The sequence below is a fragment of the Sphaeramia orbicularis genome, chromosome 3 (genome assembly GCF_902148855.1).
Source record: "Sphaeramia orbicularis chromosome 3, fSphaOr1.1, whole genome shotgun sequence".
Classification (NCBI taxonomy): domain Eukaryota; kingdom Metazoa; phylum Chordata; class Actinopteri; order Kurtiformes; family Apogonidae; genus Sphaeramia; species Sphaeramia orbicularis.
This window is the reverse complement of record NC_043959.1, coordinates 11,808,292-11,832,332: the sequence shown is the minus strand read 5'-3', so window position 1 is coordinate 11,832,332 and position 24,041 is coordinate 11,808,292. Positions and strand designations below refer to the sequence as shown.

At 37.9% G+C, this 24,041-nt stretch overlaps 1 protein-coding gene across 3 annotated transcripts in view; it reads left to right on the top strand.

Moving 5' to 3' along the window:
- The first annotated feature begins 9,574 nt into the window (after positions 1-9,574).
- LOC115417014 (troponin T, fast skeletal muscle isoforms-like) overlaps positions 9,575-24,041 on the top strand; it is a 34,155-nt gene continuing 19,688 nt past the window's right edge. The window contains exon 1 of one of the 3 annotated variants that reach the window (XM_030130935.1): positions 9,575-9,691. The gene's annotated coding sequence lies outside the window, so the exon portion shown is untranslated. The remainder of the gene's footprint in view (positions 9,692-24,041) is intronic. The other 2 variants (XM_030130936.1, XM_030130937.1) reach the window with 2 other exon arrangements.

Genomic DNA, 24,041 nt, shown 5'->3' with positions numbered 1-24,041 from the left:
AAAATAAGACATAATCACCTAAAGAGTAATTTTTTTTTTTTTTTTTTTTTTTTTAACTTGAAATCAGATTTTTGCCGATCTGTGTCTATAAATCAGTTCCTCTATCTCACTGAAAAGTTCCTCTTTAGGTGATTCTGTCTGATTTTAAGTGTGATGAGATATTTGGCCTAGCAATGAGGAAAAATACACTTGGTAAGATTTAGATTTTTGCAGTGAGAGCATCCACTGTGTGGCTGATATGGAACCTAAAACAACAAAATCCATGAATATACTAGAAGCACTCGGAGAGCGCAGACCTCCGCCAAGGCTGATCAGTGGCCCCCCCCATGGGGCCCCCCCCCCCCCGATCATCACCAAAATTTAATCATTTCTTCCTTATCCCACTTCCAACAAACCCTGAAATTTCATCCAAATCTGTCCATAACTTTTTGAGTTATGTTGCACACTAACGATCAGTGCCCCCCCCCCCCCCCACCCCCGATGGGCCCCCCCCACCCCGATCACCACCAAAATTTAATCATTTCTTCCTTATCCCATTTCCAACAAACCCTGAAAATTTCATCCAAATCTGTCCATAACTTTTTGAGTTATGTTGCCACCTAACGGACAGACAGACAAACAAACAAACAAACAGACAGACAAACAAAACAAACCCTGGCAAAAACATAACCTCCTTGGCGGAGGGAATAATAAGAGAACAGCTGTCCCCTGTAGTGACCACTATGCATGAAAGGGTTAAAGGTGACCTATTCTCACTAAATCCCCTCTCCTTCCTCTAACAAGGTCAGACAAATGTTAATGAATGTCTTTAAATCTGCTGTTGGACTCCAGGAGCCCTGTTCTGTTTCTGTATTAACTTCATGAGGGTCTCAGTCTGTTCAGCTCCTGTGTTTCATGGACCTGCTCTCTGTGGTGTCTGAAGGACGGACCCCAACTTCATGGACTGTTCTGTGCTTTGCCTTGTCTTGCCGTGACATCATACACTGACCAGCAGAGGTCCTCGGTGACAGCGTTCACACCCAGGGCCTCAGACGCCCCCTCACATCCACACCGCTGGTGGATGAGGGAGGGAGGGGGGGCAGTGGACTGGGTTCAGCTACAATAGAAGGCTGTGTCCAAGGTTCTAATAGTTTGGATTTTTCATTGTAGTTTAGTTTTGTTTTGACTTTTTTTTTTCTCTAATTCAGTTCGTTTTAATGCGTTTTAGAGCAGGTTTGCTAGTTTTTATTAGTTTTCATTTTTTTCCAAATGCTTAGTTTTAGTTTAGTTTTTAGTATAATTTTAGTTTTGTCGTATCTTTTCTCTTCTTCTCCGTCGTATTCCAATAAATCCCAGACAGGACTCTGCTGCTTTCTCCCAACTTTAGTCTGCATGCTTCCAGATAGAGTGGGGACCAGAAGACGACTGGAAACCACAAATGACGGACCGTCAAGTGTGGTTATGGTGGACAGCAGAGAAATTGCTAGAGCGAAATAAATCGATTTCATATCAATCTGACATTGACAAAGACGAAAACGAAGGAATTGTATCCATAATTTTTATCGTTTTAGTTAGTTTTGTAAACACGCAATACAGTTTCAGTTAGTTATCATTTTTTTTCTTTTAATTATAGTTTTTATTTATTTCAGGTAACGAAATTTAGTTCGAATTCTAGTTTTCCTCATTTCATTAGTTTTCGTTAACAATAATAACCTTGGTTGTGTCATGACTCTTTTCCACCAGAGGGTTCTGCATGTGGTGGGCAGATGGAAAAAAAGGAAAAATCAGGTAATAAATGAAACAGTTAAAAAATGAAATTATTATTTTCTTTTATTCATCATTGAACTTCAACCTGTTTGTAAGTAAGGTTTTGGCCTCCTACAGTTGATAATAAGGATGTTATGTCAATCTACTGTTATTATATTGTTTGTGTGTTTTTTTTTACCTTATTTGTAACATAAACAGGTGGTTCCAGTCCCAACCTCCATATGTATTGTATCTTATTTGGTCGTGGATCCAGCTGATGTCATCATGTCTATGTGTGTGATGATGTCATATCAACTGCCTCTATATATGTGACAAGTTTGACATGCATTGCACTAAATCTGCACACCAGCGTCCAAACATTGTTGTTTTTAAAGCCCATTTCTCCAGTATTAGACAATTTAAAGAACATCATAAATTCTAAAGCAAATAAAATAAAATAAAAACTATGTCAAATGTATAATCTAATTTAATTTGTATAATTTCTATTTTATGCCTCGAGCACTTAATTTTATATACCGGTATACATATATATATGTGTGTGTGTGTGTGTGTGTGTGTGTGTGTGTGTGTGTGTGTGTGTGTGTATAACTTACATGTGTTTCTATATATTTGAAATGTAAAATATATTATGAAATGTGAATTTTTCTATCCTTTTTTAATGTATACTTTTATTTATATATACTGTTCAATTGTTCATTGTTCATTAAAAAAAAGGAAAGAGTGAAGGGAAGATATATTATCAACCTTTTAGTTATTTTTGTCAAATTTCACATTCATTGCACTAAATCTGCACACCAGCATCCAAACATTATTATTTTTAAAGCCCTTATCTCCAATTATTTAGACAATTTAAAGAACATTATAAATTCTAAAGCAAAAAAAAAAAAAAGTCAAGTGTATAGTCTTATTTAATTTGTATAATCTCTATTTATACATCGAGCATTTAAAAAAAAATAAAAAAATTCTTTACATGTGTTTCTATATATTTGAAATGTAAAATGTATTGTGAATTTTTCTATCCTTTTTTGATGTCTACTACTATGTATATATAGCGTTCAAATAATAATTAAAAAAGACAAGTTTGAAATAAAGTGAAACAAAATGGATGTTTTCATAGACATTTGAAATTTCATCCATTATAAGTAAGTGGAGATTTTTTTTTTTTTAATTCATAACAAAATTTTGAATTTTGAACTACTTTTACCAAAATGTAATCACATCTATTCTGGGTCAGTGGTAATCTATAAACCCAATTAGGTCTGAATTCAACCAATAGTTTAGCTGCTAAAGTGTAAACAAACAAACAAACAAACAAACAAAAACAACAGCCCTTTCCTCTCCTTCAGGGGCCGGAGTCATAATGAGGGTGTTTGTCAGAAGGTTGAAGGTCAGTTTAAATACTGATGAGAAACCGGTTGGACTGTATTAAAGTGTCAGGAGCTCATTTGTACCTATTTTTTCTAAAATAAAATCATAAAATCATCAACTTTAATCTGAGCTTTAATGAACATCTACATGATCAGTGAATTAAATTTGGGAAAATACCTGATTTTTATTAAAGAAACTCAAAATACAGAGGATAATATTAGAATAAATGGGGATAAACTGCTTAAGAAAGGTTCAATACAGAGAACAGTACCTTAGTGAACAGCTGTAAAAGGAACACTAGCCTCTTTCCATTGAGCCTCAAATTGTGCGAATATAACCTGCGCATAAAAATTTACCAAATGGAAAAACAACTGTAGAAGCCAATAATGTAATAACGACCGATAATGTAATAACAGCCGATAACGTAATAACGACCAATAAAGTAATAACGACCAATAATGTAATAACGACCGATAACATAATAATGACCAAAAATGTAATAACGACCAATAACGTAATAATGACCGATAACGTAATAATGACTGATAACGTAATAACAGCCGATAACGTAATAACAACCAATAACGTCATAAATTTGCCATTTTCAAAATGTAATAGGCTGGTAATGTAATAAAAGTCCTGAACCGACAACATAATAACTTTTGGTCAATAACGTAATTACATTATTGACCAAAAGTTATTCCGTTGTTGGCTTGGAAAGAGAGAGAGAGAGAGAGAGGGAGATTTTATCACAGTTCTATATAATAAATGAAACTGAAATACAGTGATATTCATATATTATTACGTTATTGGCTCAGTTATTACATTTGTAAAGAATTTTTTTTTTACCAGGACAACAACATAATAACTAGCCAATAATGTAATAAGTTATAATGTTATTGGCCAAAAGTTATTACATTATCAGTTCAGGACTTTTAGTATGTTATTGGCCAGTTATTATGTTATTGGCCTATTACATTTTAGAAATGGCAAATTTATTATATTATTGGCCGTTATTGTGTTATAGGCTTCTACAACGACAATTTCAGCAAAACTGTAATTTTTCAATTAAAAGTTTTTGCACTGAGAAGAGGTGGTTTTTCGGGCGTAGCGCAAATGGTATATCACACAAAACTGCAATGGAAAGACCTTTTTTTGCAACTAGAGTCAGGTGAATAAAAAAAAACGAATGTTGATGTATGTTACAACAAGAGAAGGAGAAGAAGAAATGTGTGTGCATGTGTGGACACACCAGGAAACCCAAACATTTTAGAATTTAGTGGGAGATAGAGGGGGAATATATAATAATAATAAAGAATATATCTGTAAATAAACACCATATTCATGTTTATGTTCATGGAATGACTTCTCATGTCATCTCGCGATAATAAATAAACAAATCATTGCATTTGTGATTTAATGGAAAAACCAACATTACGCACTTCTGTTTTATCGACATTTTGTAAATATGGGTGAAGTTTTGTGCAGATGTCCGATGGAAAAGAGACTACTGTGTCTTTGTGGGTTAATCCTGACCTAAACTCCAGTCTAACCCTGAACACAGCCCTGTCTATTCAACAGTATTTGTGTGAAAAACCAGTGTTCAGCCACAGAAGGTCTGAATGTGTGATTGAACAGATGGAACCATGGACGTGAAAGGACTGAATATGAAATCTGTTTGAACACACACACTGACTGAGGGAATCACACACAGGGATCAAACATAGACCTAAACCTGGACTGGATCCTGTTGGGTCGAATGTTCAAGGATTTGAATCAGAGGCGATTTCTCATAGACTGCAAGGGAAGCTCAGCTTCCCCTGAAATTACCAAAATTAAATGGTCAAATCTGTACGGTTGTGTTGACATTTTATTGACTACAAATGTGTTAGAACACGTTCATCTCACAGACAAGTTTGTTCAGAATCAGCTTTATCACAAATCATCGAACTTGATGTTGTTCACTTCTCATCCATTCCAGTGTCGCTGTTTTCTCATTTAGTCTCTGCTCAGTGCATTTGCCTGTAGACGCTCAGCGTCCATGCACTTCAATGGGACTGAGTGGAACAGTTTTTTTCGTTGCCTCAAAGCTTGATGGTAACAGGGTTTGTTAAAGAACGCCAAACACACGATAACATACGTAGGGCTATTCATACTATTGACTATATAACAAAGACAAATTCCAGTGCAGTCCTTCTCAGCTTAGATGCTGAGAAGGCCTTTGACTCTGTAAGTTGGCACTTCCTGTATCAGGCAATGGGTTGTTTTGGCTTCTCAGATCAATTTATAAAATGCATAATGGCACTATATTCAAATCCAACTGCAATGATAAAAATAAATGGAGGCTTATCTAACCCTATAAATCTACAAAGAGGCTGTAGGCAGGGCTGCCCTCTTAGCCCCACCCTGTTCAATTTGTTCATTGAACCCTTAGCCCAGATGATCAGAGAGGAGAAGAAGCTACACGGTATTATTATAGGAGGTGTTGAATATAAAATTTGTTTGTATGCAGATGACGTGTTGGTAACATTACAAAATCCAGGTTTTGGTGTACCCCTGCTTATGAATGTCCTCAAAATGTATGGATCTCTATCAGGATACTCACTTAATGTGCATAAAACGCAGGCCCTTTTATTTAATTTTATCCCCACTCCAGACTTAATTGAAAAAATATAAATTTAACTGGAACTCATCCCTTATTCAATATTTAGGTGTGTCCTTGCCAAGGGACTTGACCTCTCTCTTTGCTACAAATTATGAAAAAATTAGTAAAAAAATATACAAGGATTTGGAAAGATGGGCTTTGCTTCCCCTAGACATCGGTGATAGAATAAGGTCAATTAAAATGGTAATCCTTCCTAAATTATTATATTTATTCATGGCTCTACCAGAAGAGGTTCCACTGAAACAATTCAGAGAATGGGACAAGCATATTTCTAGATTTGTTTGGGGAACAAAAAGACCACGGATAAAGCTCTCTGTTTTACAGTTGCCGAGGGACAGGGGAGGCATGGCTTACCTTGCCTTAAACATTATTAGATCGCAGCCCAAGTAAGATCACTAGTACTTTGGTGTAGTGAGTCCTATACGGCTAAATGAAAAGGCACGGAGTTTTCCTCCACTGAAGTTCCATTACCTTCAATTCTTGGCTGTCTGGACTGCGCTAGAGCAGCCCTACAGCTGGACAATTTATGTGTATGTAACTCAATTAAAATTTGGTTACAAGTGGTCAAGACATTTGGTCTTCATAAACAAATTAGGATCCTAAACTGGCCTGTGAGTGACCCGCACTTCCAACCTGCACTACATGACTACAGATTTAGACAGTGGTCTAAACATGGTCTAACTGCTTTCTGCAGGATACTTTCAAAAGGACAAATGGACAGCTTTCAAAATCTTTCTCTCAAATTTGGACTTGGTAAACATGATTTTTTCAGATATCTCCAACTCCATGATTACTTTGTAAAGGAAATACAATGTTCTATGACACAGGCTCCCTCTCACCTAATTCAAATACTGGTAGAAGCCTATAAAGGTTCCAGTAACAAAAACATCACTGGTAAAATTTAGACAGCTTTGAATTCAAAAGACAATGAGATATATTTTCACGCAAAAAAACAATGGGAGAGGGACCTGCAAGAGGAAATACCAAATGAGATATGGTCAGAGGTGTGGAAGTCTCAAAACTGTACTACAAACTCACTATCATGGAGGGATTTTTGTTGGAAATGTCTGGTCCATTTCTTTATTACACCTGCACGAAAATCACATTCTTCTGGAGTTCATTTTTCCTGCTGGAGGGAGTGCGGTTCACTCGAGGCAGATCAAGTACATGTATTCTGGTCCTGTCCTGGTATTGTTGGCTTTTGGGGAGAGATGATTAAGTTGATGTATTCAGTTTTTGGTGTTCATTTTGATATGTCATTGGCTACTTTGTTTTTTAGCATTCCTCCAGAGGAATTACAGGAAAGAGACATATATTTATTTAGAATACTGGTTGCCGCAGGCAAAAAAGCCATCACCAAATACTGGCTTAAAAGGACCCTCCCTCAATTTCCTTGATGATAAAAATTGTCAACCAAATCCATTTAATGGAAATGATGACACACAATCTCCACCTACAACAACATAAGGGTGTAAAGCACTGGAAAAATGGGACTTTTCATTCAATCTGTGGACAGTAAACAGTCTGTAAATGTGTGAATGTACCTGTGACCTGTGACCGTGTTTCTCTTTTGTTTTGTATTTTATATTACAACAATAAAAAATAAAGTACCAAAAAAAAAAAAAGCTGGATGGTAATTGGATAAATGCCTCCATGTTGTCCTGCCCCGGATGCTCAGCGTCTCTGGGGGTGAATGGAGCTGTGGGCGGAGCTCGGCCGGGCCGGACGCTGAGCTTCCACGTGCTGATTGGAGGTTCGGTCGAAAGGCTGAATCCCGTTTGACTGACAGCTATTTTGAGATCTACTCCTTCACTTGACAGAGTTCAGTTTAATACCATCACGCATTCTGCTGTGAAATGGAGAGAGAAACCACTACGAAATGACTTGTTCATTTTTTTGCACTGTAAATAAAACACACTCATTGTACTTCCCAATTACAGGATCCCCAGGAGCACTACAGAAGTCTGTACATGGCCATCCTTAATAGTCTCATAGAGCAGATTCCTTTGCGTTTTTCAAATTTGGAAAGTTTGCAGTTGTTAGAGTTAGTCAATCCAGGGAAGTTTGCTGATATGAGAGATGTGTTTCCAGAAGAGGCATTCCAGAGTCTTCTGAATGGTACATGGTGGTACATGGTGTACATTTTGATTCAGGGAGACTGCGGTCTGAGCTTCAAGTCCTGTATTGGAATGAGGACTTACAGGGGAACAGGGAAAACTGTGTGATTTCTTGATTTTTCTAAAAGATCTGGAATTGGCAGTCCAATGCCTCAGTTATACAAACTGTTGTCACTAGTGGCAACAATTGCAGCTCCAAGGGCAGGTGTAGAAAGGAACTTCTCTAGTTTAAAAAGGCTCCAGTCCTACACCTTCAACACAATGGGCCAAGACCATCTAAGCTGCCGAGCTCTGCTGGCCACTGAGAGGACACTGGTCCAGTCCCTGGAAAAGATGCCTACTTGGTACGATAAGGTCACTGACTATTTTCTTAAAAGGAACGGAGGACTGAATTTATGTTGAATTAACTTGACAATTTTTTTGATGTAAGCCGACAATGAGCTTCCCCTCTCTGAAAGACGAGTAAACACCAATGATTTGAGTGGAATGATTCATTAACAATGTACAGTTCAGAGCAGAATAAAATACTAAGACACAAGCATCAACAGTCCTTCTCAGACATTGAACCAAAATAAAACGTAGACTAACACCTGGAATTTTCTTTTACATTTAACTAAACAACATAAAGTGGGAAAAAGGTTCAGACTGCAGCAGAAAAGACACACAGCATCTTAGAGAAAAGAGTGCATTGTCTTCATGAAATAAATGAACAGAATAATCCAAACACACTGTCTGTCCACAGTATTCTTCAGTATCGGTGGTGCTTCCATGGTTGACAGAACATTACTGAGACCAGAGTTTTTCTAGTTCACAGTCAGTTTAGTTCCTACCCTGTCGTCTTCTTCCTTCAGTCTTGGCCTTGCAATGGTGATGTGTGGGTCGTGGTTTTTTTCTTTTTCTTTTTTAAGCCACTTTGTAAAATTTTTTGACCCGCCCCGCAAATAAAATGACATTTTTTGGACCTGCGTCAACCCGACCCGGGTCTGCTGATCCGCACATCACTACCACTCACTGTGTTCCATGTTTTCATGTAAAGAGATGAGAGTATCGACATGTGCTGAATGACGGCTCACATGCTGTTGGGCGATGGAAGGGGGAGAGAGAATAACACACGAGTAGTCGACTCCTCCAAAGTAACGTCGACTTGTGCCACAGATGTCGACACATCGACAAACCGACTTTTCAGTTAATGTCCTAGATTCAACTGATCTTCATTTTCTTTCAGTTTGATGTGATTTGATGCATTTATAATGTTAATTTTGCTTGGCTCCACCCCCTGGAACCCCCCCATCACTTATAATGTGTGAGGGTTTTTTTTTTGTCTAATTCCTCCTCAGGTTTTGCACTTTTTCAGCCTTGACTGTTGAAACTGATGCTTTGGACCTTCATCCTGTGGGACAGTGACATGATGGTGATAAGAGCTGGGAGTGGGAGCAGCTCAGTTATTATAGCTGGACTCAAACACACACACACACTCAGTGTCTGCCTCCATTGTCCACATGCCAGTGCGATGGCTAATGCCCTCATGGGTAAATTTAGAAACACAGGCTTCTCAGCTGCTCCTTTTCCAAAACCAGAGCCTCCTCTTCAATCCACACCATTTCATCCATCTCCTTCTGCAGGGTCACACACACACACACACACACACACACACACATGCCTCACTGTCATCTGTCAGCCAATCAGGAGCTGACAGGATCAGGTTTCTCTATAACAGCAGGACCAGGTCTGGGAGTGACGGACAGACGGACACACGTCGTCTTCACCGTGTTAGGAGCTGCTCTACCTCCCACAGGTACGTACCTCTGCACACAACACCACTGTACTAGTACTACTGCATCACTACAACTGCATCAGTACAACTGCATCAGTACTGCTGCTGCATCAGTACTACTGCATCAGTACCGCTGAACTGGTACCGGTCCTACTGTACTGGTACTTCTTTACTGGTACCAGTCCTACTGCACCGGTCCTACTGTACTGATATCGGTCCTACTGTACTGGTACAGGTCCTACTACACTAGTCCTACAGCACCAGTACCGGTCTTACTGCACCGGTACCGATCCTACTGTACCAGTAGCAGTCCTACTGCACTGGTCCTACTGTACTGCTATTGGTCCTACTGTACTGGTATCAGTCCTATAGCACCGGTACCAGTCCTACTGCACCAGTCCTACTGCACCAGTCCTACTGTACTGGTATCCATTCTGCAGCACCAGTCCTACTGTACTGGTATCTGTCCTACAGCACCAGCACCAGTCCTACTGTACTGGTCCTACTGTACTGGTATCGGTCCGACTGTACTGGTATCAGTCCTACAGCACCAGCACCAGTCCTACTGTACTGGTATCCATCCTACAGCACCAGCACCAGTCCTACTGTACAGGTCCTACTGTATCGGTCCTACTGCACCAGTACTGGTCCTACTGCACCAGTACCAGTCCTACTGTCAGGGTTCCTACAAGTTACATGTCAAACTTTTTCAGACCTTTTTAAGTCTACTTTGTCACACTGGGAAAAAATTTGTGACTCCAACATTTTAAGAAAATGTATTTATTTACTCCAGTGTCTTTATTTCCACTGTTCAGAGTCATTTTTCATCAGGGCCTGAAAAGTTATCGATAGTTGGTTCCTATTTTCAACATAAATTGTCAGGTTGGAACAGGTGGAGTTTATTTAAGGTGTGTTTATTTATAGTGTGTTTATTTTAAGGTGTGTTTATTTAAGGTGAGTTTATTTAAGGTGAGTTTGTTTAAGGTGAGTTTATTTATAGTGTGTTTATTTTAAGGTGTGTTTATTTAAGGTGAGTTTATTTAAGGTGAGTTTGTTTAAGGTGAGTTTATTTAAGGTGTGTTTATTTTAAGGTGAGTTTATTTAAGGTGTGTTTATTTTAAGGTGAGTTTATTTAAGATGAGTTTGTTTAAGGTGAGTTTGTTTAAGGTGAGTTTATTTAAGGTGTGTTTGTTTAAGGTGTGTTTATTTTAAGGTGTGTTTATTTAAGGTGAGTTTATTTAAGGTCTGTGTATTTAAGGTGTTTTTGTTTAAGGTCTGTGTATTTAAGGGGTGTTTATTTCAGGTGTTTTTGTTTAAGGTGTTTTTATTTGACTCCATCATAGCTGTGTTTTTGCTGCGTTGTGTTCTGTTGGATCTGAAAACACCAGACTGGTTCGGTTCATGTTGGACCTATTTAACACATGTGTTTTGTGTGCTGTGTGTTTTGTTGAACATACCTGGTTGATATTGGGCTCTGTTTCCAGACTCTCTGTGGTAAATGATGAACTTATGGTGTCGGTTCTGGGATGGACTGTTTAATGAACGTCTGTTTAAAGCAGGTTTCCAAAGTTTCCAGATGAACAGGTCCATTCAGATCCTGTGTCGGATAAATATATGGGTTTGGTTCTGTTCGAAGTGGTGGATTTTCATCTTCTTTGAACTCTTAAGGTGGACTGGGACCTCCAGCTTCTTTGAACTCTTAAAGTGGACTGGGGCTTCCAGCTTCTTTGAATTCTAAAGGTGGACTGGGAACTCCAGCCGTGCACAGACTCTGACACTGGTTCCATCCACACTGACTGTCACATGTTTGATCTGCTTTTGAAGTGTTTTTGGTTTTTATTATCCATATTTGCTGATGTGAGAAGAACATTTGCAGCTGCATGTTTCACGGTTCAGGTTTTCCACATGTTGATGATGCTGCAGACTGTTTTTTTTTTTGTGTGTGTGTTTGTGTGTTTTTGTGTACTTGAATCCATGAGATGTGAAGCCGTTTGTTCTCCTCCTTAACCCTTAAAGACCCAGGGTACGTTTATGGCCCCTCTTAAGTCATTTATTATTACATAATCGTCTGTATTTGGCATTTTTTCAGTGCAGATCAGGGATTTTTAACCTGTATTTAATTCACTGATCATGTAGATGTTCATGAAAACTCAGAGTAAAATCAAAGGTTATTATTTTACAACAAAGAAAACTGAAGAAAAAGTGACTTTTTCAGCAAAGATGTCATTAACTGAACATAAAAACAAGCACCTCCACCTTCTGTCGTTGATTCAACTCCATGGGTTTTACTGCTGAATCAGTGTTGGAGAACATATTTGAGTCCTATTTATGGATTTGATTATATTTGATTATAAATTCATTAATTATGGGATGGCTCATTTCTCTGAGGTCATCATTAGGTCCATCCTGGGGTAAATATATCTACATTTACCTTTTATTATTGGTTCTAAACAGATGGAACAGTGACAGATACTAAAATAAACCCAGTTTCATGGACAGACCCACATATAGAGAAACTATATTAGATACTGACTTTAAACTTGTTAAACAGATACATTCTGCAGTTTAGTCCAGTTTTTAATCCTTTTTGGCTCCTATCTATAATTAAACCGGTCCAGTGGTTTAAACCGTTGGAGTCTGTGATGGATGCTTTTATTACTGATGGTCTAGACCAATGGAATGCACTGGAAGCTGGGGTCAACCACAGGTCCCGGACACGCCCACAGTTGGTCCACAATGCAGCTGTGTGTTTGCATTAACTGTCTTATATATTTCCATCTGCACAGAAAATATAACATATACAGTATGCACAAATAATAATAACAGGTGATGCTGGGCCCGGCTTGGGCGGGGGGGCGGGTTGTACAGTGAAAGTGAAACTACAGACTCTTAACTAATTCCTCTATTGCTGCATTTCCACTATGTGGAACCAGTTCGACTCGGCCCATCTCCCGTTGTTGTGCACCTCATTTCCTTTCCCCTACCTTCAGTGACTTGTATTTGAGAGGATACGACGTTTGTTGCCCACACTGGAACCGGAACAGGGCCAGGATGACGGCCTGGTGTTCACTCTGCCGCTAGATTCACAAGCACCACTAAGTAGCAAATCAAATGAATCCCACGTGGACAAATGTTTGAGTAGATTGGAGGGATTCCACCCTTTAGAAGAAATGGAAGCTCTGACAGTGTTCAAGTGGACCTGGTGTGGTCTGTTTGGACCTGGTGTGGTCTGTTTGGACCGTTTCTACCTCAACTCCATGTTGGTTATGTTCTGACCAAAACAATGCAGCGTACACGTGATGTCATTGCGCATGTGCAACGAAGGCGGAATTGATAAGCAGAATGGTTAAAATGGCAGGCAAACGATTCCAAGGAATCGAGCTACTGGGATCCGGTTCTCACAAAGAACCGGTTCTCGATTCCCATCCCTATTGACAGCCCTGTTGTAAAAGATGACGGTGTTTCCACGGTAACTACGGAGCCTCTGAACGTCCAAATATGGTCATATCTGATGACCATGAAAAGATGAAGAACTTTATTTTACACCAATTATTGACATGGATTGATCGGATTAGTGGATCAACAGGAGTTAAACGGTTCCTTCTGTGGATGGGTTTGGTCGTCATTGGCTGTTTGGGTCTTTAAGGTTCAACCTCCTGGTGCACATGTGTCAAACATGCAGCCTGGGGGCCGAAATCGGCCTGCCAAAGGGTCAGTCTGGCCCCTCGGATGAATTTGTGAAATGCAAAAGTTATAATGAAGATATTAACAATCAAGGATGTGAAAATCATTGTAGGTCAATTCAATCTGAAGTGGGTCAGAACCAGTAAAATACAATCATAACAACCTAAAAATACTGAAAAAACGCAATTTTTTTTTTTTAGTGTAAAAAAGTAAAATTGCACAAAAATGTTTATATTTACAGACTATCATTGTACAAAAAAATGTGAATAACCTGAACAAGTATAAGCAATATGAAATTTCTTAAGAGATGTATGTAGAATTGTACCAATATTCTGCCTGTTCGTAAATATTTTGTGTATTTGTAGATCCACTGTGATCTGTAAGTTGTGATGCACATGTATAAATGATAAACTGAGGCGTAATATTGTTAAAATTGCACTTATTTTTCTTAAGAATTTACAGGTTGTTCATATTTGTTCATGTTATGTTCAAGTACAGTTCATAGATGTAAACATTTTCATTACAGAATTTAACTTTTTTCACTCAAAAACACAGAGTAAACTTTGGTGTTGATATTATTTATAAGTTCATATCTTATTATTTATATTATTTTACTGGTCTGGCCCACTTTAGATCAGATTAGGCTGAATGTGGAACTGAACTAAAATGAGTTTGACACCCCTGTCCTGGTGGATTGTTGAACTTTAAACTGCTACACCTCTACGGACCGTCTGAAAACAAGGCCAACATTTTAAAGATGCGGTTTTCAGATAGTGACCGTTCACTGTCTGTGTCCACACATATATTTTCAGACTCCTCAGCGCCCAACACAACAAACGAAGCCACCGTCACTAAATATACAGAGCGCTGAAGCGTCGGCATGTGCTGACTGAATGTGAACACAGAGAGGTGAGGTCGCCGTCAGCTCTAAGACCATCACACAGGCTGTTTGTTGGTGCTGATGCTGGTTGGCCGTCACATGCCAAGGGACCTCCCACCGGACCCGGCCGGGGGATTAAAGCAGCTATTTGGACACTGTTCCTGAGCTGATGGGTCGAAATCCGATCCAGGACTAATCCTCGGAGTCCTTTGCAGCTGTGCCCACGGCAAAGTGTGAAGGAGTCATTCAAAGACACGGCCTAAATAAATATAAATATACAGGAATTCAAAGTGAGACAGAACACACACAGACATCTGTAGAACCATCTGTGGAACACACTGGGGGTCCAAGGCATCCCATCATCCATCAAGGGTTTGAAGGTTCCCCTATAAATGTACGATCTGAAATCAGAAGAGATGGGATGGAAGGCCTGAAGGTCCTTTGACTAGGATTTCATTGTGGACAGTTTGAGGACAACATGTCAGACGGTAAATGTTCATCCTGTCATTGACGCGGTGCAGGGGTTAGCGCCAAGGTTCCACTCCAACCGGGGACCTTTCTGTGGGCAGTGCAGGGATTAGCGCCAAGGTTCCACTCCAACCGGGGACCTTTCTGTGGGCGGTGTGGGGGTTAGCATCAAGGTTCCACTCCATCCGGGGACCTTTCTGTGGGCGGTGCAGGGGTTAGCGCCACGGTTCCACTCCATCCGGGGACCTTTCTGTGGGCGGTGCAGGGGTTAGTGCAGGTCCACAGGTTGAGCTAAAACAGCTCAGAGGTGGGAATGGGACAGTGATTGGTTGTTCGTGTCCGAGGCTAAATATCGTACAAAATTTAGTCAACTAAATCTACAGTAGACTTTAAAAATTATTTTGTAACGATATATAAAAGGTATCTGAGGTCATAACTTGGACTTCTAAGTATTATAGAATGGCGTTAAGGTTAGAATGTGCAGAACACACACACACGTCCCTGATGTTCAAACACAAATGGATCTTTATTTACCACAGGTTTCATTCAAGGACACCTCAATTACAATAGAAAAACAGAACGTGCACACACTTGAAAACCCTCAGCCTTCAGTCCACAGCAAACTTTTTGCACATACAGACGGACAGACAAACAATGTGCCAGACACCCCCCCCCCCCCAAACTCACAGACCTCAATTCAGACCTGAGCATCCTTCAACATCCTTTGACATCCTTCGACATCTTTCAACAGCTGAGTACTGAGTAGTACTGTTGTGTATTTGTACATGTTGTACCACATTTGTCCAACAGTCACCGCCAAAGCATTCTGGACATAGCAACATGATTATAAGGATATTGTATTAAAAATTACTAATATCTGACAGAATATTGGTCCAATGATCTTACTGTTTTCAGTAGTCTGTTCACTGAGCAAAAATACAAAAGTATGACAAACTGCAGCGGTCAGCTGTGTACACACACACACACACCTGGATATCTGTATAAATCTAACACGTCTCCATCTTTATGGTTGGTACTAATCACTGTGTGTGTGTGTGTGTGTGTGTGTGTGTGTGTGTGTGTGTGTGTGTGTCTGTGTGTGTGTCAAGGTTATAATAGTTTTGGATTTTTAATTATAGTTTAGTTTTAATTAGTTTTGACTTTTTTTTCTCTTATTCAGTTAGTTTTAATTAGTTTTTAGAGCAGGTTTGTTAGTTTTTATTAGTTATCGTTTTTTTCTGAATGCTTAGTTTTAGTTTAGTTTAGTTTAGTTTTAGTATTAGTTTTAGTTATTTCCTATATTTTATCTTCCTCATCATCCTATTCAAAGAAATTAGTGAGGCGTGGATATGGGTTACCCTGGACACTTTATTTGGGGGTCGGGTTAGGGCGGCTCATGGACTGAGCAGAGACACAATGTACCGTACAATGTATAAATTCCCTATAGCAGGTTGAGGGGGGGTGCAATCCATACACAACGTCACTTACGTGAAACAATGCGAAGATGTGCAAAGCATGAGAGGAGATGCACAAAGCAGCCAGCAGTTAAACCAGATAGAAACATATATAAACCAGCTAACCAGCAGTTAAAGCAGATAGGAACATATATAAACCAGCTAACCAGCAGTTAAAGCAGATAGGAACCTATTATAAACCAGCTAACCAGCAGTTAAAGCAGATAGGAACCTATTATAAACCAGCTAACCAGCAGTTAAAGCAGATAGGAACATATTATAAACCAGCTAACCAGCAGTTAAAGCAGATAGGAACATATTATAAACCAGCTAACCAGCAGTTAAAGCAGATAGAAACATATATAAACCAGCTAACCAGCAGTTAAAGCAGATAGAAACATATATAAACCAGCTAACCAGCAGTTAAAGCAGACAGAAACATATATAAACCACTTATAAACATATATAACCCAGTTCCTCATCAGTAAACCACACCTTAGCAGATCTCTCATCTCTTAATCATCTGCAGTTCCATTATTAGCCAACTTTGCTTCAGTTCAGTTTAGCTAGCTGTAGCTAGTAACATCAAACGTTTTTTACCATTCTAACAGGTTCCATACCTCTGTAATTGGATTAGTTTTCATCCTCCTCTTTTCTCCTCTTCTAAACTGTGCAGTTCAGGGCTTGGAAGGCCTTTTCATGGTGATAAACTCTCCAGTTTTAACCTGGATGCTAGTCTTGTCTGAAGCTGTCATTTAGCTCTGCTCTGTCTCTGTCACTCACGCACACACACAGTACGCCAAAAAAAAACAAAAAAAACCCGACCCATGTGTCACTACAGTAAACCCCAGACAGGACTGTGCTGCTGTGTCCCAGCTTTAGTCTGTATGTTCCAGGTAGAGTGGGGACCAGAAGACAACTGGAAACCACCAGTGACCAGACATGACAGACTGTGAAGTGTCGTATGGTGTCACCAGCTAAAACTGCTGGAGCGAAATAAATTAATTTCATATCAATCCGACATTGACAAAGATGAAAACGAAGGGAATTGTATCCATAATTTGTATACGTTTTAGTTAGTTTTGTAAGCTCACGATACAGTTTCAGTTAGTTATCGTTTTTTTCTTTTAATTAGAGTTTTTATTAATTTCAGTTAACGAAAATGTTTTTTTCAATTTTAGTTTTCGTCATTTCGTTCGTTTTCGTTAACGATAATAACCTTGGTGTGTGTGCGTGCGTGTGTGTGTTGAACCCAGAGGCTGAACCCTGTAAACTGTAGGTGTTTTACTAAGAAAGTAAATCGGCTCAAAGGGAACGGAGACCCCAACATAAAGAAAGGACACCATAGAAATTAAATGACTTTAAGGGTTTTATTAATCAAATTAAACAACAGTAACCCAATTCTTAGCAATGAAATCATTCACAAAAATAATGAACTCAAAAGGCAATACATACCGAAAATAAACTCAATGAACCAAAAAGACCTGGAGGTGCCGGCAAAAATAAATAAAATGGAGGGGGAAGGCAGGCCACACCCTATAGGGACATAGAAGCTGCCCCCCCTCCCTAACAGAAAAGAACTTGTTCAACACAATCTAAAATAAAAAGTTTGACCACCGGCCACCCCAGGCCAAACTAAAAGAAATTACTTAAATGTCAACCAAAAAGAAAGAAGCTTCCTAGCCTAAGGCTCAGCTGGGTCTGGAGTGGTTTGCTGCGTCTGGGTCTGGGGGGGTTTGCATCTGACGGGCTTTTGTAGCTGGCTGACAATCAGGGTGGCTGGTTCATCTGATCATCAGCAGGTGTGTCGAATGGTTGAAGGAGTCACAAACAGGGTTACACAGCACATGATGTCATGGCCCCACGCAACATCTATATTTAACTTTTCTGATGTGATTTGTCACCATTGGTTGTAATTTGTCCTCCTTATTTGGCATTTTTTCAGTGTAAATCTTGTATTTTCCTGTATTTCATTCACTGATCCTGTAGATGCTCATTAAAGCTGTGTTTGACTTTCATCACCAGTTTTTCATCAGATCTGTCAAACCTCAGTGTGATGAATCTGTTCGTCTGTCTGTGATTATGCACTGGAATCACTTCTGTCTCACAGTGAACACCTTCGAAGTGTACTCCACCAGAAACAGTCCATTTGTTTACAAACAGTCCATTTGTTTACTAACACTCCATTTGTTTACAAACAATTCATCTGTTTACTAACACTCCATTTGTTTACACAAAGTCATTTGTTTACAGACACTCCATTTGTTTACACAAAGTCATTTGTTTACAAATGGTCCATTTGTTTACAAAGTTATTTATTTACAAACAGTCCATTTGTTGACAAACAGTTCATTTGTTTACAAAAGTCCATTTGTTTACAAGCAGTCCATTTGTTTAGAAACACTCCATTTGTTAACAAACAGTCCATTTGTTTACAAACAGCCTGATTTGACCACTGATTTATCAGTATTCTCTGTTAATAGACAACAGCATATGTACATAACAATAAAATACCTACTTTTGTCACATTAAACAGTACATTTGTTTACAAACACTCCATTTGTTTACAAGCAGTCCATTTATTTACGAACAGTCCATTTATTTACAAACAGTTCACTTTTTACAAACAGTTCCATTTATTTACAAACACTCCATTTGTTTACAAACAGTTCATTCGTTTACAATTCATTTGTTTACAAACAGTATATTTGTTTACAAACAGCTTGTTTGTTTTACAGTCAATTTGTTTACAGTTCATTTGTTTACAAAATAGTCCATTTATTTACAGACAGTCCATTTGTTTATGAACAGCTTGTTTGTTTACAAACAGCTCGTTTGTTTACAAACAGTTCAAATTTTTTTTTACAAAATAGTCCATTTATTTACAAAACAGTCCATTTGTTTACAAACAGTTCATTTGCTGACAAAAAAGTCCATTTGTTTACAAACACTTAATTTATTTACAAAACACTTCATCTGTTTACAAACAGTTCATTTGTTGACAAACCAGTCGATTTGTTTACAAACAGTCCATATGTTTACAAAACAGTCTATTTGTTTACAAACAGTCCATTTATTTACAAACCAAACCCAAACCTAAACCAAACCGTCTCCCAGGTTTTTTTTAAATTCCGGCCACAGCAGCAACAAACACTGAAATGGCTTCAATTGCGTGTAATTCCAAAAAAGTTCACAAAGTTGCTGTCACCTTTTCGCGTTAGCATTAGCTTAGCAATAAACCTTCACACAGTGCACACAAGGCCCCTTTACCACTGAAAACTACCCTCCCCCCATACCCTTACCCTACTCTTAACCATTTAACACCCAGTACAAACCCTAACTTTAAACAGACACAGAAACCTTATTTAATCATCTAATCGCTTTGAAAACTATATTAATGTAAATATTTTTAAAATAACTTTATTTTTAGCGCACCGACCTCCACTTCCTTTGGGTTACTTCCTTAGCATTAGCCACATTAGCTGAAGGCCTTAAACATTTTCAGCCTATGCTTTTATTTCTTGTGGTGGCCTTAATTTTAAAGGTAGAGACCTTTGGGGTAAACAGCGCCCCCTTAACTGAAAAGGTGGATGATGTTTTTTTTCTTTCTTTCTTTCTTTCTTTTTTTTTTGATAAACCTTATTTAAAAAGTGAAGGGGCTTTCTTTTTTTTTGGCATATGAAGTTTTATATTTTCAAACACTCTTTTTTTGATAAATGTATACATTTTTATGTTACTCAATTTTATTTTGACACTTTTTTTTGTATAAGTATTTTATTTGAGGAGATTATTTTATTTTAAACAAAAATCTCACAAGTTTATTTCTTTGTATAAATTAATTTTTTATTAATTTTTTTTTTTAGGAGATTTATTTTTATTTTATTTAGGAGTTTATTTTATGCAAGTGTATTTTTATTTAAGGGGCACATACTTCTTTTTAAATAAATCACAGTCTCCGTTTTTTTTCTTGTAGTGGATAATTTTTTGGCCTATTGTCCCCTCTGGGCCTCCCTACAGTACAGTACTTATTATACATGGTTAATTCTTCCATGTGGTTGAGTCCTGCAGAGTTCAGTGTGATGACTGCTGAATTAACCAGTTGAACTTTGGTGACCAAAGCTTGTGTTTGTTATAAACTCATACAAACCCATTTTTGACAACGGTTAAAAGAAAAGCAGGAATGGACTGGGATGATGGACATGGTTCTGGTTCCTTTATCGGTCTATTTATCTCAGACGCAGAGACTCGACTGAATGAGTCCGAATACAAGTGCCACAGGTGAAACGCTGGGTCTTTATGGGTTACATGAGTCCCATATTTCTCCTTTTCCAAACCTCTTTCCTCCACATGCAGCTGCGTCCTTATCTGTCTGCACTTTGACACCTGACTGTTGTTTTTTTTTTTTTTCACTTTTGTTCTGCGAGCGCCTCTAAACACTCCAACACCAGCTGCCGTCAAAGATTCCATCGACATGATTCAGAGCTGCACAAAATTTAGAAGCCTTTACTGTCATAAGAACATACCAGAGCACAGCTGCTGCTGCAGTTCAGAGGATGAACCAACCGAAGACAAAGGCAGCTTTATGAGTTCAGCACCGTCCAAACACAAGGAAAGTAAAAGTGTAGGGATGTAACGATTACCGGTATAACCATAAACCGCAGTAAAATTGCAGACAGTTAGTATTACCGTTTAAATTATAATTATCATGATAACTGTGTTTGATTACCGCACTTTTCTGAAGAAAACGCCTATGTAAAGATCTGCTTTTATGTCAAATATTTGAGTATAGTTTAAATTTATTACAATTTTGATTTTATATACCTAATATTTGGAACCAAGATTCACTTTTAAAGTCTTTGAAAAGGTTCGTTAAGCATCCGTGTGTTATTTATGCAATAAATATGGAAATAAATCTGTGTCATTAGATTTTGATTTATAAAAGCCATTGAATTTCTAGCGCTGATTTTTTTTTTTTTTTTTTTTTGCGCTGAAATTAAGTATCTGAATTTTTTTTTGCAATGAAATTAATTATCTGGATTTTTTTTGCACTAAATTTAAGTATCTGCATTGTTTGTCTCTGAATGCAACTTTGTTCATAAATTTAGAATTTAAAAACTTCAGGTGCAAAAAATTCGGCTGTGGCTCAGTTTGTAGAGCGGGTCGTCCAATGACATAAGGGTCGGCGGTTTGAATCCTGGCTCTGACTCTCCATGTGTCGAAGTGTCCTTGGGCAAGACACTGAACCCTAAATTGCTCCCAGTGGGGCCAGACAGCGCCTTGCATGGCAGCAGCCGCCCACTGGTGTATGAATGTGTGTGTGAATGGGCAAATGTGAGGAATTGTAAAGCGCTTTGGGCACCATGAAATGCACCATATAAGTTCAGTCCATTTACCACTTACCAAAAATTCAGCACTAGAAATTCAATGGCTTTTATAATTCAAAATCTAATGATACAGATTTACTTCCATAAATAAAGTATATACATTTTTCAAATCGGATTTTATATATTTTTTGTGTGTTTTCTGTCCTTTTATGTTTTTATAGTAGGTTGAAGTGAAAAAAATAATAGGCAGATGATATAGATGAAGTTGCGCTGAAAAAAGATCCCAAACATGGGTATAGTAAACATTTGTTTATATAGTATATAAAGGCAAAATCAAAAGGACTGAAAAATGGACAAAACAGACTCAGACCACTAAGGGTTAATATTTAATATTTAATAATATTCAATATAAGTTTCTGCATCAGAGGGTACATTGTGCCGATTATTTTATTTTTATTTTTTTATCTATTTTTTTTTCTTGGTTAAATTATTTCAGTGTGTGTATTGGTACTTTTTGAACATTTTGAGCACAATTGCAACAATATCGCGATAATAATGGTAACTGTGATAATTTTGGTCACAGTAACCGTGATATGAAGTGTTTCATAAAGACACAGAAACGCAAACAGTTACATTCAAATCATACATATCAGCAAATCATCCATAAAAAAACGGTAATTTTCCGGCAGCAGGGGTGCCAAAAAAATACTGTAAAATAACAGAAAATAATCATCTCATAAAAATATGGTAATTTTCCATAAGCAAAATACAGTTTTTTGCCCTAACTTTACATGAGATTTTGCATATTTTTTTGACTTTTTAATGTTTAATAAAGAATATTTACATATATTGAAACAATCAAAGTACCTATAAATATATATATAAATAATTTTCAATGAGACTAAGTTGTACAATCCACTGATAAAAACTGTATTTGGACAGTTTATCAGTGCTTATACATGTTATACATTCACAAAAACACATTTATTCAACATTTTTGTTGTGAAACCTCCCGTAATTACACAAGATATTTGTCAATTAACAAACAAGTCTTGTTAAACTTACAGAACAAATACTTATTTCACGGTTAATTGTCAGTAATTTTATCTCGTTTTATTTATTTATTTTTTTACAGTATTAAACTTGTACAGTTTAATCTCATGACTAGAAAAGAAATATTTGTGAAATTACGATACATTAGTAATTGTGTTTTAACTGTATTTTTCATGTTATTTTACATTTGACATGTAAAATCACAGTCTATTTTTGTCATTTCATTGATATTTTCTTGTATCTTAAAAATACAGGAAAAATCTGTTAAATAAACAGTGAAAATTCTGTTCAATTACAGATTTTTTTACAGTGTGGGGTTACCCGCTTAATTCTATACTTGTGCCCCTGGAGACTCGAAGAATCCCAGAAGCTCAGACGGTCATTAACAGCGTCCCTGCCCACAGTGGGTTAACTCTGCCCACAGTGGGTAAACTCTGCCCACAGTGGGTTAACCCCGCCCACAGTGGGTTAACTCTGCCCAGAGTTTTCCCTGTCAGGAAACTCCTCCCCGCTGCTGTTAGCTCCTGCTGTGCTTTTGTCTTTTGACTGCCCTTACATCCAGTTTCTTCATTTTGTGTGCTACACAGCTTCATTCTAAGAAAGAAAACATTGGAATTTGTTGGATTTTGTTAAAAATGTTATGTAACTCATTCCACGAAATATGGTCATTTAAATGTAAATGGATGTTGCAGTTAATTGCAAAAATAACTTACTAATAAATCCAAAGTAATTGTGTCAATAAACCTAAAGGAAAGTGTGGCTTTAATGATACAACTGAAGAATTACATTTTCTAATCAACAGCATTAGTTTGGATTTACACACATTTGGTTGTAAATTTAGTGATGGAAGTTCGATTCTTTTAACCAACTAGATTCTTTCAGTTCATTCGTCTGTTGTGAATCAAGTTTGAATTGATGCAGGATGTTTTTTAATTAATGAATTGATTCTGAATCGATTCGCAAAGCCGACTTTAATTACATTCACTCTTTGATAAGGTTAATCAAACCAAACATATTCAGATAAATCACAAATAAATCACAAATCTACAGCTGTATCCAGTCCTGACATCAAATTCATTCTCCAAAGGAATCAAAAGTGCAGAATTTCCCTTTAAATATACAGAACTTAATTAATATTCCCAATGCATGGTCACTTCTGTCCGTAGTAAACATTAAACAGGTTTTATTGTGAAGAGTACCTCTGGTTTAGTGGATAGCACTTCCGGTTTAGCATGCTAACGCTACCAGCTATGAAGCTAGCACAAACACCAAGCGTTAACTAGGGTCCGCTAACGCTAAGCGCTAACTAACGTCCGCTAACACCTAGCACTAACTCGCATCCACTAACGCTAAACGCTAACTAGCGTCCACTAATGCCAAGTGCTAACTAGTGTCCACTAACGCTAAGTGCTAACTGGCATCTGCTATTGCTAAGCGCTAACTAGCGTCCACTATCGCTAAGCGCTAACTAGCGTCTACTCACACTAAGCGCTAACTAGTGACTGTGG